The following is a 20833-nucleotide window of genomic DNA, read 5'->3' as shown; positions in this document are numbered from 1 at the left end:
TTGCTGTATTTTTTCCTATAGTACTTATGACTTTCCAATATTAAACTTTTTAAAAAGCACTACTTGACTTTACCTGTATCCGTGTGTAAATAGAAATATCAAATCAAGCATTTTGTTCAGGTTTTATAAATCTTATTGTTGAATTTTAATGCAATCAATTAGACTATGTAATAAATTGAAGCTATTCTGATATAGCATATTGATCTTACTTCAATGTAGTATGTGATTTTCAGGACATAATATACCATAGTCTCATATCACATTATTGTATATTAAATTTTACTATTTAATTGACGTTTAACGCCACGGAGCAGATGTTGGCAAAATCTTTCCTTAAAGGGCTAGATGGTAAAAAAAAAAAGTTCTGAAATGGGCCATACTACCTACTGCAGTGCATCAACCCTGCCATTGTAGCATGAAAGCAATGATAGACAATATATAAATTAACAGGCATAGCTGTGTCCCAATAAAGTTTATGCATAAAAACAGATGGTGGGGCCTCCCTGGTGGCGCAAGTGGTTGAGAGTCCGCCTGCCGATGCAGGGGATACGGGTTCGTGCCCCGGTCTGGGAGGATCCCATATGCCGCGGAGCGGCTGGGCCCGTGAGCCATGGCCGCTGAGCCTGCGCGTCCGGAGCCTGCGCGTCCGGAGCCTGTGCTCCGCGGCGGAGGAGGCCACAACAGTGAGAGGCCCGCATACCGCAAAAAAAAAAAAAAAAAAAAAAAAAAAAAAACAGATGGTGGGTTGGATTTGGCCTGAAGGGTAAATTTGCTGATCCCTCTAATAGTTGAAAGTGAGACCTGGGGTAACTAAATGGGTATGGGTGGGTGGAACGGTACTCTCATCCTAAAATCAAAGTAGTAGGTACATTACTGAGCTTAAATATTTTTACATAGGTCTTTCTTTCCTTATTTGAAATTAAATGGACAGTTCTAAAATTGATTTCAGATGATGGCATTGGGCCTCAATAGGAATTATGTCTGTGTGTTAATACTTCATGCTGGCCTTTAACAGAATTGGTAAAAAAAAAGTCTTATTATGAACAAAAGAGAATAAAGAATAAAAATAATGTAGCAACAAAGAGGTTAAATAATCATTGATTGGTCTCTGATATCGTACTGGTCCTTAGGAGTGGTTAATATTCTGAGGTTAATATTATATGCTGGCCTTCAACCAGTTCTGGGTTCTACACTCCAAGGATGAAACATGGACATCTTATTTCTAATCTATGATAGATTGCACCACATTCTGGGAGAATATTATATTGCTCTATCTCATTAACATCAGGCTGGGACATGAGACCTGCTTTTAGCTCATGATATGAGAATGAAAGTGCCATATGCCTCTTCTGAGCATAACATTTATCAGTTGATTTTGCCATTGGCTTTTCCCCTCTGTATGAGAATCTTACGTCTCAGGTAGGATCTGTTTTGCTGGCCTAGATCCCAGAAAGAAGAAGACATCTGGAGCAAAGTCACAGCTGACCTAGAGCCAGCATGTAACAAGAGCAAGAAATAAACCTTAGTTGTTGTAACTCATTAACTTTTGCAGGATGTTTGCTACCATAGCATAACCTACTGAAAGCTGATACAAAAATTGCTTACAGAAGTTGGTTGTTATTCTAATAAAAATACTAAAACTTGTGAGATTGACCTTAGAGCCCAGCAGTAAGAAACAACAAAATCATTATCAAAGGCTGGAAAAATGGTGACCTATATCATACATTTGGGAAGCATTTGATAAAACCATTCCTCAAACTACTTGAAAGAAAGATAACATACTGCATAAGTCAATGGCTTCAGGTAAATTTTTGTGAAACAGAATGGTACTAATGTGTGTTGGTAACTACTGATTGTACTTGACAAGATACAATGAAAAAAGACCCAGGAAAAGAATTAGCTGGTTTACAACTGTAGAATAGAGAGAATTCAGAAATTTTTGGATTTACAGGGTGAGAGAGGCAAGTGTTTCTTATAAATAACTAGTAAAAGATAAAGTTGAGAATTGCTTTAAATGGAAAAAACAGTTAAAATAGCTTTGAGGTAGTTCTTTGCCTGTGATAATGTCTCTGAATATTTTAAGGTACTGCCTAGTAGACCACTTAATGTTGACAAAATGGCTCAAGGGAAAAAGAGCAACAAAGGAGGGGTTCTTCTACTTGTGTTTGATAAACTCATGTATAGGTAAGATGTCTAGAGAGAGAAGCATGTCTGAAAAATAATTATGGATGTGGTTTTGCGCAGACTGTTGACTGGAAGCAAAGAGATTAAAACAAAGTTTTGAGAGAGCTGTATTTCAGAAGAGCTACCCACCTAGATCAAGCAGAATTCGACTGCTTGGGACTTAAAATACATTCTGGGTCTCTAACTTTCTCTGAGCGGGAAGCAGAATAAGAAAATAGCTCTGTGCCCAAGGCTGGCATATTCTCTAATACTTCTTTCATATGCAGAAAAGAAGGATAATGGAAAAGTAAAAACTATTCTAAGAATAAATGAAGGACCATGCAGGGCAATAAACTGAGGAGCTATCCCAAGGAATGGATCAGCTATCCCAAGACAGAATTCCTTCACATTGGTAAAGGAACATTTCCCACCTTTGGTTCCTTGCAACATTTGCCCATGTAAGTTTTTGGAATCGCTATGGACCAGAGTATATACTATTGTGAGATCCTGGACTTTCAGTCTCTGTCATGATTGGATGGAACTTTGGGGAGAAATGAGTGTATTTTAGCTGAGGAAGGGAGAAAAACATCTGTTTGTGATTAAGAGGATGAATTGCTTGCGACCACGAGCATATAGTTTTGTCCAATTACTTGCTGTTCCCCCTACAAAGGATTATCTTCTTCCAACCTATTTTCATCGATCTTTGCAATAACCTTGCTTTGGCCCAGGAAATGTGAGTAGAAGAGACAAATGCCACTTCTGAGCAGGAGGTTTCACAGCTATCACATGGACCCAACGATGCCATTTTCCATCTGCCATGAGACTGGCATGATGCTCCTTTGTCCTTTATTCAAGAATTTTTTAAAAAGCCCCATGTTGCTGTTACAGCTGAGTAAGAGTGAGCAACATGCTCTAAGCAACATCTCATTGGGCATTTCTCTTCTACTATGCCTAACATTTTAAAAGATAGAAAAGAAATTTATAAAATCAAACAAACTCTACCAATACTATTTTATTGGAAATTTGAGTTGGTTTGTAATTTCTGCATGCCAAATACAAATGGTATGATTGTCTTATCCAAGTCATACAAAATGGAATCCTTATATTAAAGGATGTAATAAGAGCTGTTTACTAAAGGAATCTTTGAATCCTGCCCCATTCAAAAAGTCTTAAGCAAAACATAAATTTTTCAAAAGGCATTTCCTTTCTTAAATTCATTATTTTTGCATGTAGGTTGGTGATTATTAAGAAAATAAAGGTATGTTTGTTTGTTCTTTTCCTTTTCCATTGAGATCCAGACTGCATAAGAAGACAATCACTTTTTTTCTTTATCTAATTGTTTACAGTTGCTCTATGAATCTGAATTATTGAATAATTAAATCTAATTAGAGTTCTGAAGGAAGGTAATGCTGACTAGTTAATTTGTGTGTTCTCTTTCTATTTAAAGCTTTGTCAGGGTTTCTCTTTAAATACCCAAATAAAATGACTCCAAAGCTATATAAACCCTGTTGTTGGTTTTTTATAATAATTGAAGAAACATGTTTTTAGAGAGCATGCAGGAATAAAAAGCCTGATGAACTTAATCTGGACAAATACATAAATAGAATTGCTTGTAAAATTTGTCTTTTCTATACAGTTTTAGATTGGAAGTTACATCACAGCTCTTAGGTATTTATAAACTAACAAAAATGATCCCTTTTAATATAAATATGACTTTTTAAGAAGCCAAGATAGAGGCTGTAGGATTAGGTGCTCCTAAAGTCTGCAACAGATCCACAATTAGAAATCTGTTAGACTGTGTTATATTTGTTTATAGCCTAACAAGAGCAGTCAACTTTATTTATGGATATGTCTCCATCTTCTGTGTGCAAGTATCTACTTTTCATTCTTTTCCTGTTATCATTAGCTCTTTTTCTGAAAGCTAATATTTTGTCAATATAGCATATTTTTAGTAGTTAGGTTTAAAATCTGATAAACTAGAAGTTGAAACAACACTGGGATTCTATCATAGAGGTATTTTTTTAGGGTTTATGCCAAGGAATTCTTATAAACAGATTCTTCTAGAGCTTCTGGTTGCTGAAACTAGTACTATCTCAAATATTTTTTGTGAATTCAAACTTCTTTCAGGGTGAAAAGTAGCTACTGAGGACACATTTGTCTACTTTTATTGTAAATTCTTTATTTACCTACATATATGTCATTTGTGTCATTTTATCATTTCTTTCTTGAAAAATTATGTTATGATTATTCTTATTACAAAGTGGGTAGGGTAACCTATGTTTCTTTTTCCTAGTTCACTGCCAGATGATAGGCTAAAAGGATAATTTAAAAAATATTTTTCTGGTGATGAATTCAATTTATTTTGGGGAATCATCAATAATTTAGACTTAAATGTAAACTTCAGGAAACTGTTTCAGATATTTCTTCTAGAGCAGTAAGTAGGTTATAAAACAAATACAACTAAAAAGAAATACTTATTGAAACCATGTACCAAGTAGTCTTATAGTAAAAGTTGCTCAAGTGTTTATGTTTTAGATTACATCATAAAATGATTACCCTGAAACCTTCCAGGTTATCAACAATAAAAAGAGGGCAAATAAGATAAGGACTGAAGGGCAGCATAATTTCTGCCTTACCAAGAAGTAGGTTCAGCATATTCAATGTAAAACATACGGTGGCAAAATTATTTTTTTTCCAGAAATCACAGTTTCTTAAAATCATGACCTTATTTTTAGTGAATGTGTCAAGGATGGTAAATCTGGGAGCATAAATGTACGTTACAAGATTGGAAAATACTTATCCCCATCTTCCAAAAATATCCACGAAATTTTCTTTTCAAATTAAGGCAAATCAGGGGAAGGAAAAAGAAAACAAAAACAAAGTTTAAAGAGTTATGGTGTTATTGCCCTTTACAGAAAGAAGACTGCCCTGAATATGTGTTCACACACCTGAGAAACACAACTCATTAAGAGTGCTTATTCCATTTTCAAAGACTCACGCCTCTGAGGGGTTATTCAAAATAACTGTGAAAAAATTATTTTAGCACTTATGAAAAGAAAATAATGACATCACGCTAAGTTAACTGCTTCTAAATTTGATGTTAAACTGTATTTAAAGTAATTATCATTTAAAATAATGCCTGACCTACTGTATATTTTGTTTTCAGTTAAAAAGAGTTGCCATTGAATCTTTAATCAAAATATTAAAAATGCATTTCCAATAATGAAATGTTTGTTCAATATTTGAGTTCTATAATTTCACTTAAATTAAGATATAGTTGTAAAGTCATTTATAAAGTGCCATTTATTTTCATATACATAGATAATAGGTAGATAGATAGACAGAAGATAGATGATAGATACAATTCTTGCATTTTTATACAGATTGTAAGCATATACAAATCAATAGGAACATTTTCTCCCTGTGTTACCTGATATACTTACACTATTTACATTTCAGTTATTAAAACTTAAAGAAACTGCCAGTTTACCTCTAACTAACCTATACAAATAGGTTCTGAGATTACAGAAATGAAACCCCGCAGGCCTCAGGAACATTTTTTTTTTTTTAAGTATGCACACTTATTTTAGAGAAAATAAATCAGTGAAGTACTAAAAACTAACAACATAAAAACTTACAACATTGTGCTTCTTATTTGCATAGAAGCCAAAAGATAAAATCAAACTCAGGGGCTTCCCTGGTGGCGCAGTGGTTGAGAGTCCGCCTGCCAATGCAGGGGACACGGGTTCGTGCCCCGGTCTGGGAAGATCCCATATGCCGCGGAGCGGCTGGGCCCGTGAGCCATGGCTGCTGGGCCTGCGTGTCCAGAGCCTGTGCTCCGCAACGGGAGAGGCCACAGCAGTGAGAAGCCCACGTAATGCAAAAAAAAAAAAAAAAAGACACAGCAATTGGGCCTCCCTGGTGGCGCAGTGGTTAAGAGTCCGCCTGCCGATGCAGGGGATACGGGTTCGTGCCCCGGTCTGGGAGGATCCCATATGCCGCGGAGCGGCTGGGCCCGTGAGCCATGGCCGCTGGGCCTGCGCATCCGGAGCCTGTGCTCCGCAACGGGAGAGGCCACAACAGTGAGAGGCCCACATACCGCAAAAAGAAAAAAAAAAAAATCAAACTCAGTTGTTAATGACAGTCTTTGGGGTGGTTGATCAGAATGTGCTGCCTACCTTGCATAGACACAGTAAAGCATTGCAAAGTAAAGCCCACAGCCGAGTAACTGAATAGAACATATGGTTCAGGAGCTCAATATATACTGAAGCTTTAACTTTAGTACATTGATTTTTAAGCTTCCTCTTCTAAACTTTGGTATAATCGAGGATTCAAATACAGAGTTACTTCTAATTTAGTTCTTTCTGGAGAAGGAATAAAAATTGCTACTCTCACTTAAATTTTTACCAGGTTGTTCAGATCCATTTTTTCTATCCTTCATGCTAAACATTATCGCTTGAGGAGGGGGAAAACGTCTGTAAAGTATGCAGCATATCTACTCTTGTGCTTCTTGTAATAAAATGATGAGAATAATAACTAGAATGTGGAATCAGAGACTATGACAACTGCCTCTTTATCCCTTACTAGTATAATTGAAGGGTAGAATAAACTGAAGGCTGTAAGTTTTTACTGCTTTTATACAAACCTTGGGACTCAAGCCAATAGTCTAGCACTCAGTGAAATACTAGTTCTTAGGGATATGATTAGCTGCTTCAAAAATAAAATAAAATAAAACATCTTCAATATTCAAATAAGTTTAGCAAATCCTGTATATTGATTTCCTTTCCTGGAAAATCACAATAATAATATTAATATTTTAAAGGCTTTGAGAGTTCCTCATGCAAAGAAGTATAAGGGTCACCCAAATCAGCATAACCACAACAACTTTGTAAAAGGAGTCCTTGTTAAAAGCTTAAGAAACGGGGACTCTCTATAGCACAATTTGGTTAATGCTATGACAGAACAATACAAACTAGGAACGAAAACTTCTGTCTAGAGACTTTTGGATAGGATCAATATTAGGCATTGCCAGGACCGTAACCATGTCTTCAGCATCATTTACTTTATGTTCCTGACCTTCCAACACACAGGTAAATAGTGAAACCTCTTGCCAAACTACATTCCCAATCTGGCCACCCATCTTATAAATTTATTCTTTGGTCACAGTAAGGGTGGGGGTGACATGGGGAGAGGAGGAATAGGCTCTAGGTAATGGAGTCAATCAATAAAACTCATCATTAAGTAAATAATAAACTTTGAAGACCTCCTTTCCCTTCTCTCTTTCCCTCCCCTTCCCCATATGTCTACAATATCTATAAAATATTATACTATTTGCCAAAATCTATTACAGTGGGATTCAAAAGAAATTTCTCTTTGTGTGGGAGATTATATTCCAGTAAAGGAAACATTAATGAAATAACCACAGAATATGAAACATAACTGGTGAGCTGGATTGATATTTATAAAGGGAGACAAGAGGATCTGACATTGTTGGGCCCAGGAGTGGGGAGCAGTAGTGGGTAGAGGGTAGTGATTGAATATCAGTGTTTTTTTTTTTCCCTGAAGAATGACTTTTAAACTGAGATCAGAAGGAATGTTGCTTTTATTATCTTAGTAACCACTTGAAAATGAAAGACAAAAGTATAGATTAAACTTTCTGAAACTGCTTTTCCTTTATATACCTTGAATGAGTTATTTTTAATCAGGTAATCAATAATTTATTAGCAGATCTACTATGAACTCAATACCAGGGGAGATACTGAAGGTGAATAAGACTTGGACTCTGTTTCAAAGAGTTTTGCAAATTAATGAAGGTGCTAAAATAGATATACATAAAATGTATGTTAGTGTTCACAGACATGTTTGGGAATTCATGTGAAAGGATTCTTAAATCCTTTGAATTAATACATTACCTCCATATTGGTTTATAATTTCATATGTCCTCCTATTAACTTTAGACATTGAAATTGAATAATGGAATTCTTGAGAAAACACACACACACACACACACACACACACACACACACACACACATGAGCTTCAGAAATCCTTAAGATGCTTTAGTAAATCTTGTTAAAAAAGCCTGCTTGTTGCTTGCAGTTGTTCAGGTTCTCACTTAATGCCCAAGAAATGCTTCCTGATACGGGATAATGAGCTCATGATACCTTTACAAGGGGTTTAGGGACATAGTTAAATAGTTTTCAAGGCATACCCTTAATGAGTATGTGAATACTATCACTCTCAGTCTTTGTAATTCTGATGGAGGGTTCTTTTTAAAATGTCAGATGTAGGGCTTCCCTGGTGGCGCACTGGTTGAGAGTCCGCCTGCTGATGCAGGGGACACAGGTTCGTGCCCCAGTCTGGGAAGATGCCACATGCCGTGGAGCAGCTGGGCCTGTGAGCCATGGCTGCTGAGCCTGTGTGTCCAGAGCCTGTGCTCTGCAACGGAAGAGACCACAACAGTGAGAGGCCCACGTACAGCAAAAAAATTTAAAAGATTAAAAAAAAATGTCAGATGTATTAAAATATACTTTTAGTTGTAAATATAGAATTGTATTGTTAATTCACTATTTCTGAGCTTTCTTCCTGTCATCATAGTCAATGTTGATTTACTTAACTATAAATTGAATGATGTTCAGTTTTAGCTCTTTCTGAAGACATGTATTTTATTTTGTTCTGTTTTGTTTTGTTTTTACAAGCTACATTGTTTTTTAGCCTAGTACTGTCAGTGTAGCTATTAATTTTTCAAACAGGAAAATTTCTACAAGTATGTATACTCTTATTCATTTGAACAAGTCCTAAACTGTTAGATTGTAAATCGATAGATTGTAAAATAAATTTTGTTTGTTTTAGTTTTAAATAAAGGAGTTCACCCAATCGGTTAATGAATATCTTCTCAATAAAGGTGGCTAAATAAATGAAATGATGACTAGTACGTTTAAAAATTATACATGAATTTATGCAAAAAGTTATTTGATGTGTGTGAGCACACTGTAATTCAAAGATATCACTGCTACCATGAAGTCAATTCTTGACAAGACATCGATTTTTCCAGTTCTTTTGTCTCTATCCTACTCTAGAAAAACTTATCAAAAGAGCAGAAGTAAGGTAAGTCAAGAAAACTAAAAAACAAGATAGAAAATATTGGGATACAGTAGACGATCAAGTTATTGATAGATCTTGTGAAATTCAGCTGCAAGAAACTGAAGCCATTCTATCCATCTTAATGAAGAGGTTAAAACACAGGAAATTAGTTTCTTAAAAGATCAATTGAAGGACAGCAAGAGGCATTGTAAGCTGAATTTCCAGAAATTACTCCACAGCTCCACAAGACCCATTTGGAGAACTGATACTTCTGCCACTGCAGGAAGTGGGGCTTCAGGGGGATTCTGGTAGAAGCTTTGACTCAAAGAGCTTCCTACTCTCTTCAAATGGAAGCCATCCCACATCTGCCACATCTTCCTCAATCTTACACAAAGCTAACGATTGGGTCACAGTTGAAGAAAATTCAGTATTTCAGTGTTTGTGCACATCATCAACTAAAGCTAAAGCCTTGTATTCCTCGTTTCTGCCTCCAAACCTCATGTGAGTACATCAAATTGGAGGAATCTAATTTACAGAGGGACACAACTGCTAGAGAGTGTGAGGAATGTAGTTTACAGGCTCTGACATATAGGAGGGCACAAAGGAGATTATCGTAACTCAACATATCCACTAAAAATTCATATTTTTTCTTGCTCTTTTAAAACTGTACATTCGGTTGCCAGTGTCCTTGTCCCCATGGTGAGCCACAGCCAGCACCCCCACCCACTGCCTCTGCAGGGGACCCTCCAATACCAGCAGGGTAGATGAAAGGCTCTTGGTGCTGCAGCCAGGAGTCAGTGCTGTACCTCTGAAGTGGGAGAGCCAACTTCAGGACACGGGTCCACAAGAGAACTCCCAGCTCCACATAATATCAAGCAGTGAAAATCTCCCAGAGATCTCCATTTCAACACCAGCACCCAGTTTCAGTCAACGACCAGCAAACTACAGTGCTGGTCACCCTATGCCAAGCAACTAGCAAGGCAGGAACACAACCCTACCCATTAGCAGAGAGGCTGCCTAAAAATATAATAAGGCCATAGGCACATGAAAACACACCATCAGATGTGGACCTGTCCACCAGAAAGACAAGATCGGGCCTCAACCACCAGAACACAGGCACTAGTCCCCCCCACCAGGAAGCCTACACAACCTACTGAAACAACCTTAGACACTGGGGACAGACACCAAAAACAATGGGAAGCACGAATCTGCAGCCTGCAAAAAGGAGACCCCAAACACAGTAACATAAGCAAAATGAGAAGGCAGAAAAAAACACAGCAGGAGAAGGAGCAAGATAAAAACCTACCAGACCTAACAAATGAAGAGGTAATAGGCAGTCTACCTGAAAAAGAATTCAGAATAATGATAGTAAAGCTGATCCAAGATTCTATTTACAAGGTCCAAAATCTTGGAAATAGAATAGACAAAATGCAAGAAACAGTTAACAAGGACCTAGAAGAACTAAAGATGAATCAAGCATCGATTAAAAACACAATAAATAAAATGAAAAATACTCTAGATGGGATCAATAGCAGAATAACTGAGGCAGAAGAACGGATAAGTGAGGTGGAAGATAAAATAGTGGAAATAACTGATGCAGAGCAAAATAAAGAAAAAAGAATGAAAAGAACAGAGGACAGTCTCAGAGACCTCTGGGACAACATTAAATGCACCAACATTCGAATTATAGGGGTTCCAGAAGAAGAAGAGAAAAAGAAAGGGACTGAGAAAATATTTGAAGAGATTATAGTTGAAAACTTCCCTAATATGGGAAAGGAAATAGTTAATCAAGTCCAGGAGGCACAGAGAGTCACATACAGCATAAATCCAAGGAGAAATATGCCAAGACACATATTAATCAAACTGTCAAAAATTAAACACAAAGAAATCATATTAAAAGTAGCAAGGGAAAAACAACAAATAACACACAAGGGAATCCCCATCAGGTTAACAGCTGATCTCTCAGCAGAAACTCTACAAGCCAGAAGGGAGTGGCAGGACATAATTAAAGTGATGAAGGAGAGAAACCTGCAACCAAGATTACTCAACCCATCAAGGATCTCATTCAGATTTGATGGAGAAATTAAAACCTTTACAGACAAGCAAAAGCTGAGAGAGTTCAGCACCACAAAACCAGCTTTACAACAAAAGCTAAAGGAACTTCTCTAGGCAAGAAACACAGCAGAAGGAATATACCTACAATAATGAACCCAAAACAATTAAGGAAATGGGAATAGGAACATACATATCAATAATTACCTTAAATGTAAATGGACTCAATGCTCCCACCAAAAGACACAGATTGGCTGAATGGATACAAAAACAAGACCCATATATATGCTGTCTACAAGAGACCCACTTCAGACCTAGAGACACATACAGATTGAAAGTAAGGGGATGGAAAAAGATATTCCATGCAAATGGAAACCAAAAGAAAGTTGGAGTAGCAATTCTTATATCAGACAAAATAGACTTTAAAATAAAGACTATTAGAAGAGACAAAGAAGGAGCCACTACATAATGATCAAGGGATCGATCCAAGAAGAAGATATAACAATTGTAAATATTTATGCACCCAACATAGGAGCACCTCAATACATAAGGCAAATACTAACAGCCATAAAAGGGGAAATCGACAGTAACACACTCAGAGTAGGGGACTTTAACACCCCACTTTCACCAATGGACAGATCATCCAAAATGAAAATAAGTAAGGAAACACAAGCTTTAAATGATACATTAAACAAGATGGACTTAATTGATATTTATAGGACATTCCATCCAAAAACAACAGAATACACATTTTTCTCAAGTGCTCAATGAACATTCTCCAGGATAGATCATATCTTGGGTCACAAATCAAGCCTTGGTAAATTTAAGAAAATTGAAGTTGTATCAATTATCTTTTCCGACCACAATGCTATGAGACTAGACATCAATTAAAGGAAAAGAGCTGTAAAAAATACAAACACATGGAGGATAAACAATACACTACTCAATAATGAAGTGATCACTGAAGAAATCAAAGACGAAATTAAAAAATACCTAAAAACAAATGACAATGGAGACACGACGACCCAAAACCTATGGGACGCAGCAAAAGCAGTTCTAAGGGGAAAGTTTATAGCAATACAATCCCACCTTAAGAAACAGGAAACATCTCGAGTAAACAACCTGACCCTAAAGCAATTAGATAAAGAAGAACAAAAAACCCACAAAGCTAGCAGAAGGAAAGAAATCATAAAGATCAGATCAGGAATAAATGAAAAAGAAATGAAGGAAATGATAGCAAAGATCAATAAAACTAAAAGCTGGTTCTTTCAGAAGATAAACAAAATTGACAAACCATTAGCCGGACTCATCAAGAAAAAAAGGGAGAAGACTCAAATCAACAGAATTAGAAATGAAAAAGGAGAAGTAACAACTGACACTGCAGAAATACAAAAGATCATGAGAGATGACTACAAGCAACTCTATGTCAATAAAATGGACAACCTGGAAGAAATGGACAAATTCTTAGAAAGGCACAACCTGCCAAGACTGAATCAGGAAGAAATAGAAAATATGAATAGACCAATCACAAGCACTGAAATTGAAACTGTGATTAAAAATCTTCCAACAAACAAAAGCCCAGGACCAGATGGCTTCACAGGTGACTTCTATCAAACATTTAGAGAAGAGCTAACACCCATCCTTCTAAAACTCTTCCAAACAATTTCAGAGGAAGGACACTTCCAAACTCATTCAACGAGGCCACCATCGCCTTGATACCAAAACCAAGCAAGGATGTCACAAAGAAAGAAAACTACAGGCCAATATCACTGATGAACATAGATGTAAAAATCCTCAACAAAATACTAGCAAACAGAATCCAACAGCACATTAAAAGGATCATACACCATGATCAAGTGGGGTTTATTCCAGGAATGCAAGCATTATTCAATACATGCAAATCAATCAATGTGATACACCATATTAACAAGTTGAAGGAGAAAAACCATATGATCATCTCAATAAATGCAGAGAAAGCTTTCGACAAAATTCAACACCCATTTATGATAAAAACCCTGCAGAAAGTAGGCATAGAGGGAACTTTCCTCAACATAATACAGGCCATATATGACAAGCCCACAGCCAACATCATCCTCAGTGGTGAAAAACTGAAACCATTTCCACTAAGATCAGGAACAAGAGAAGGCTGCCCACTCTCACCACTCTTATTCAACCTAGTTTTGGAAGTTTTAGCCACAGCAATCAGAGAAGAAAAGGAAATAAAAGGAATCCAAATTGGAAAAGAAAAAGTAAAGCTGTCACTGTTTGCAGATGACATGATACTATACATAGAGAATCCTAAAGATGCTACCAGAAAACTACTAGAGCTAATCAATGAATTTGGTAAAGTAGCAGGATACAAAATTAATGCACAGAAATCTCTGGCATTCCTGTACAGTAATGATGAAAAATCTGAAAATGAAATCAAGAAAACACTCCAATTTACCATTGCAACAAAAAGAATAAAATATCTAGGAATAAACCTACCTAAGGAGACAAAAGACCTGTATGCAGAAAATTATAAGACACTGATGAAACAAATTAAAGATGATACAAATAGATGGAGAGATATACCATGCTCCTGGATTGGATGAATCAATGTTGTGAAAATGACTCTACTACCCAAAGCAATCTACAGATTCAATTCAATCCCTATCAAACTACCACTGGCATTTTTCACAAAACTAGAACAAAAAATTTCAAAATTTGTTTGGAAAAACAAAAGACCCCGAATAGCCAAAGCAATCTTGAGAACAAAAAACGGAGCTGGAGGAATCAGGCTCCCTGACTTCAGACTATACTACAAAGCTACAGTAATCAAGACAGTGTGGTACTGGCACAAAAACAGAAAGACAGATCAATGGAACAGGATAGAAAGCCCAGAGATAAACTCACGCACATATGGTCAACTTATCTTTGATAAAGGAGGCAGGAATGTACAGTGGAGAAAGGACAGCCTCTTCAATAAGTGGTGCTGGGAAAACTGGACAGGGACATGTAAAAGTATGAGATTAGATCATTCCCTAACACCATACACAAAAATAAGCTAAAAATGGATTAAAGACCTAAATGTAAGGCCAGAACCTATCAAACTCTTAGAGGAAAACATAGGCAGAACACTCTATGACATAAATCACAGCAAGATCCTTTTGGACCCACCTCCTAGAGAAATGGAAATAAAAACCAAGATAAACAAATGGGACCTAATGAAACTTCAAAGCTTTTGCACAGCAAAGGAAACCATAAACAAGACCAAAAGAGAACCCTCAGAATGGGAGACAATATTTGCAAATGAATCAATGGACAAAGGATTAATCTCCAAAATTTATAAACAGCTCATGCAGCTCAATAGCAAAAAAAACAAACAACCCAATCCAAAAATGGGCAGAAGACTTAAATAGGCATTTCTCCAAAGAAGATATACAGACTGCCAACAAACACATGAAAGAATGCTCAACATCATTAATCATTAGAGAAATGCAAATCAAAACTACAATGAGATATCATCTCACACCAGTCAGAATGGCCATCATCAAGAAATCTAGAAACAATAAATGCTGGAGAGGGTGTGGAGAAAAGGGAACACTCTTGCACTGCTGGTGGGAATGTGAATTGGTACAGCCACTATGGAGAACAGTATGGAGGTTCCTTAAAAAACTACAAATAGTACTACCATATAACCCAGCAATCTCACTACTGGGCATATACCCTGAGAAAACCATAATTCAAAAAGAGACATGTACCAAAATGTTCATAGCAGCCCTATTTACAACAGCCTGGAGCTGGAAACAACCTAAGTGTCCATCATCGGATGAATGGATAAAGAAGATGTGGCACATATATACAATGGAATATTACTCAGCCATAAAAAGAAACGAAACTGAGCTCTTTGTAATGAGGTGGATAGACCTAGAGTCTGTCATACAGAGTGAAGTAAGTCAGAAAGAGAAAGACAAATACCGTATGCTAACACATATATATGGAATTAAAAAAAAAATGTCATGAAGAACCTAGGGGTAAAATGGGAATAAAGACACAGACCTACTTGAGAATGGACTTGAGGATATGGGGAGGGGGAAGGGTAAGGTGTGACAAAGCCGGAGAGAGGCATGGACATATATACACTACCAAACGTGGGGTAGATAGATAATGGGAAGCAGCCACAGAACACAGGGAGATCAGCTCGGTGCTTTGTGACTGCCTAGAGGGGTGGGATGGGGAGGGTGGGAGGGAGGGAGATGCATGAGGGAAGGGATGTGGGAACAGATGTATATGTATGACTGATTCACTTTGTTATAAAGCAGAAACTAATTTTAAAAAATATAATAGTTAAAAAAAACAACAACAATTTGGAAATATAGAAAACTAGCAGTAAATATAGGAAAAAAAAAGAATAAATTCATCACCTCCACACTGAAAACTGTACATTCCATTCAGAATATTTTAATCCTTTTATCACTATCTGTGTAAATTAAACTGTTCTGAGCTGGAATTTTGAAGCCCATCATATATGTTAGAAAATCATCCTGCTTCTAATTAATTAACTGGGTCTTCTTACAGTTTTGAAAGACATAGCATTTAGAAGCTGTCTTTGTTTGTTGGGGCTAGGAACTAGCAGTCAGCTAACAGTGTTATTATCCTTAGGAAAACCTGCAAGTCACTTAAGTCCTTTCTCAGGTTACATAATGGTGATATTTCAAATTATCTCATATTCAATTCACTTGGTTCATAACATTTCTATTGGAGTCACAGTTTATGCACTGGAAACATTTTCATTTATCAAGGTCCTATTCTCTTGATAATTCCCACTTCTTTTTTTCTCTCTAAATCCATGCCAAATAACAAGAGAACAATACAGGACAAATGCAGAAAACAAACATTTATTCAACTAGTACATCGCAGTGCTTTCAGACATATAGATGTGTATAATAGTTCATCCTCCTACCACAAAGTTGGAATTTAATGGAAAGTTATAAATGTCAAGATACTGTAATATAAAATATAAAACTGCATGTAAAAATTACAGTTTTTCCTACACTTTACTTTCTCCACCACACACTCTGTGATCTGTACCTCTTTTGCCTCATTTTTGTTTTAAGATCTTATTCCCAATCTTTAAAATGTTGTAAACTAATATGGCAGTCAGGACAAGTAAATGCAGCCATAAACAATAATATAAAATTGCTTAAATTCAGTTCCATAGCAGAGCTGCAGACAATAAAGATGTTTGCAGATATGTCTTAGAAATTCTCCCTTACTAATATTCAGACACCAAGTGCTGTTGATCTCTCTTTTAAAACATTGTTACGTCTGTAGTTTTCTTTTTATGCTTCAATACCAGAGGCTTGACCTAAATGACTCTTTAAGCTCCACCTTTCCCAGCTTTCAATTTCTGTGTATATGTACGTATCTGTTTCTGTTTTTCTCTGCTCATCTTGTCTCTTACTATACCTCTCTCTTTCTGATTCACATTGCAGGTCCTTGTCAAAAATAATCTTGATCAAATATTACTTTCTGACATCTCCATGCTTAAGACTTTTTAGTAGTTTGCTCTTCTCCATTGGATCAAGTCATGGACTTATAAAAGGTATATATTAAAAGTATTTATCCTGTACTCTCATTTTGCACATGAAGGAATAAGTCTCAGAGAGTGATTTTTCTATCCACTTTGATGTAAAGATTTTGTGCCCTCTATATACCCATGTATTCAGCATTCATTACATATTAATGCAGTGCCCAGATTGATTCAGCCAAGAACCATATATTTTCATCTTGATTTACCCAATGCCTAGTAGTAGTATACCTGACTCCTGTGATGTGTACAAAAAATATTGATTGGACGGATAAATGGATGTATGGTTGGATGAGTGACTGAATGATTGTGAAATATTCTGGGAATCTGAAAATTGCAACAGTCTTCCATTATAGTCCAGCATTAGTGATTTTCCCAATTTCAAAACAGAAGACACTTAGGGTTGGAAACTTGCTTGGAAAGGTTAGATTACTGACTTCAAAACTGCATTTGTAAAGCAAACTACATTTACATATTTCAGGTTGGTTTAAAGACTTTAATGGAATTTAGAAGGTAATGTACTCCAAGCCAAACTTTAGTGCCACCACTGCACATGACGACCCTTGTGTTGCCCTGCAAAGAGACATTCTAGCATATATTACTTGTATTCAATCATAAGTACATATTTATTGAGTGGGTATATTAGTGGATAGAAGATTCCCAACCCTGTGGAGCTTACATTATAATACAGACAATAAACAATAAACATAATAAAGTAAGTATTTAATACACTATGTTGGAAGCTAATACATGCTAGAAGAAGAAAAACAAAAAGCATAATAAAGTAAGGTTGATTGGGTGTTCTGGGCAAGTGAAGGGGACAGATCATAGCATTAAACTGCATGGTGGGATCCAGCCTTATTGAGAGGTTGAGACATGAGAAGAGGCTTGAAGGAAGAAGATAATGTTTCAGGCAGAGGGGAGGGTTGAGCAAAACTTGAGGCAGTAGTTTGCATAGTGCTTGTGAAAAAAGAAGGATGTCATGTGGTTGCAGCCAGGGAATAGAATAATTACGATGATATCTGAGACACAAAGTAGACTCTTGTGTTGAGGCTTGAAGAAAGTTTTAAGGACTTCAGCTCTTACTTTGAATAAAATAAAGAGTTAGTTCAGGGTTTTTAACAGAGCTCATTTCTGTTCCGTGCTATTTATTATGCTGCTCATTCATTCACATACTCACTCATCTTCCATACACATGTGTCATGGATTGAAAGACTGAGAAACAGGGAGACTTAGGGTAATCAATAAGTCTGAATAAAAGAAAAATGTAATAAAGGAATTAAAGTGTTAGAAGGGTAAGAATGGGGTTAAAGTGAGGTATTGGAATTTATGATTTCTGAAGTGAAAGGGTTCCAGTGACAATAAGAAATCTTTTTTTCTGTTGCTTCAAAGTTGAAATTACACTGGAGTGCTAACTCTTGAATTGTCCTAATTTAAAGTGAGAGTGATCTCATCTCTTCCATTTTCTTATGCTTAAGTAGTTTGTACATTTAATTTAATTTAATTCAACTAAATACATTCACTGAAGCTGTGTGATATAATTGTTAAGAGCTTCAGTTTCCCAAGTAGGTCTGCTTGGTTTTAAATATTGATTTTATGATTTCTTGGTGATGTAATCTTGCTGGATTACTCAACTACTCTGTCCCTCTGTTTCCTAATCAGCAAAATGTGGATAATTACAGTATGTATCTCATAGGTTTTTGTGAAAATAAAATGAGTAAATACTTGGGAAGTGCTTAAAATAGTGTATTTCATTACTGATATAATGACATAGATGATATAGATGACCATAATACTCCCCTAATATGTATGGCAAGGGATTCAGAGACTCCTTAAGAAATAGTCCCTATCTTCATGACATTTTAACCTGTTACTTCATTAAAGGTTGTCTTATGTATGATCTAATCTTCTACATGTATATTCTGTTTTCTTAATCAGATTACAAGCTCCAACAGGATAAATATGTAATAACTAAAATAAATATTTCTATATTTATTTATAAATATTTATATTATCCCTTATATATATTTATTTCTATTTTATATTTATACTCTGGAAAAATATATTAGGTATACTTTGGATTTCTATTAATTCGATCACTTTATTCCTTTGAAGGTTATTATTATCTATTCATGAGCTGAATCATATTTTTACTTCTGAATATCATTGTATGATCCTGAGAGTAATGCTCTGGATATCAGAAATAGAAATCAAACTGTAGTTTCAAACTTAAGTATTTGGTTTCTTGGATGCATTATAATTTTTCTTCCTTAAAAACATCCTGCTCTGTCATGGTCCTTGCCCTTGGAATTAATCATCAGATCTTCTCAAGTAGACATTTTATTGCTCATTGTTTTTAAATACTAAATGGTGAATTTTCTGGAGATTTCTTGCAGCAGTGTTTCTTCATTTTAGCTCTTTCCTCTACAATTACCTAATTTCTTCACAAGCATCTGCCCAATAGTTTCAACAACCTCCTGTTTTTTCAAGGTCTATATTCTTTAGGGATATAACTACAGAGCTATATATAGACATGATATGTATCTTGATATTTCTATGTTGATGAATACAATCTACTTACTCTCTATTGACTCTTCAGACTTAGAAAAGTGTGACTTATCCATTGTGGGTCACAGGCAACAACATAATAACCATCAAAATGTTGTCACAATTTGGGCACTATGGGTAGCAATGCATAATAACTCTTCTGGTCCAATTAGAATATGGACATATCACAAACACAGATTGGTAAAAGAAATAATATTATGCCTAATACAGTACCGTTAGTAGTTTGGCAATTGACATTGATGGCTGTGCCAAATGGCAGACTGGCAATGTTAAGAGCCTCTTCACAATCTTAAAGGTCTTAGTTTTTTGCCATCTGAGTCATTCCTATATTTTAGCAGTGAGACACAAGATTTAAATGTCTCTACCTATGCATCAACAGATCAACAACAACCATGTGTTAAAATAGTACATTTCTTGAAAGAAATTTAGGCTCAATTTAAACTATATTCTTTGGATGTCTCTGAGTAATAGAAACAAATACAGAAAGATAAATATAATGATGCATGTGCCATTTTAAAACTCACTTAAAATAGTGTCTGGTGCTGTGACTTACATTTTATGAAAAAGATTCTACTATGCTGTTTGGATAGAAGAGAACATTAAGCATTATCTTGCCAAATGTCCCAAGCACCTAGAAGAATGCCTTGAGCAAAGTAGGTGCTCCATGAACATTTGTGAAAAACTATGAATTCTAATATTTAATATGTACTTCTGCCCTGCTTCATATGATCAATCTACGTATGATTCATGTATTTTTTTTTTTTTGCGGTACGTGGGACTCTCACTGTTGTGGCCTCTCCCATTGCAGAGCACAGGCTCCAGACGCACAGGCTCAGCGGCCATGGCTCACGGGCCCAGCCGCTCCGCGGCATGTGGGATCTTCCTGGACCGGGGCACAAACCCGTGTCCCCTGCATCGGCAGGCGGACTCTCAACCACTGCGCCACCAGGGAAGCCCTGATTCATGTTTTTGTCCTGCAAATATTCTGAACCCAGAGCTGACTTACTGCTTATCGTCTACAACAAATTTTTCTTATTTCACAAAATTATTTTATAATTATGCTCTTGTATGCATTTGTTACTGTATTTAACAAATATTTATTGAGCATCTACTATGGGTCACGTACTGTATATATTTTTAGAAGCCTTTGCCCTCCAGCAGCTTATGACCTAGTGATGCATATAGGCAATAACAACACAGGCTACAAGTGTTAACTGGTGCAATGACAGTATATGGGAGGGTCAGTTAATAAAATTTGGGAGGAGAAGCTGGAAAGACTTCTTGAAGGAAATAACAAAAGAGCTAAAATGGGAAAGACTAGGAGAGGTAAAACAGTTACAAGGAGGGACTGAGATTATGGTGCTGATACCAGCTAGTGAGATCCTATTGTGTACA

This window comes from Mesoplodon densirostris, chromosome 2 (assembly GCF_025265405.1).
Source record: "Mesoplodon densirostris isolate mMesDen1 chromosome 2, mMesDen1 primary haplotype, whole genome shotgun sequence".
NCBI lineage: Eukaryota > Metazoa > Chordata > Mammalia > Artiodactyla > Ziphiidae > Mesoplodon > Mesoplodon densirostris.
Note: the sequence above shows the minus strand (reverse complement) of the source record.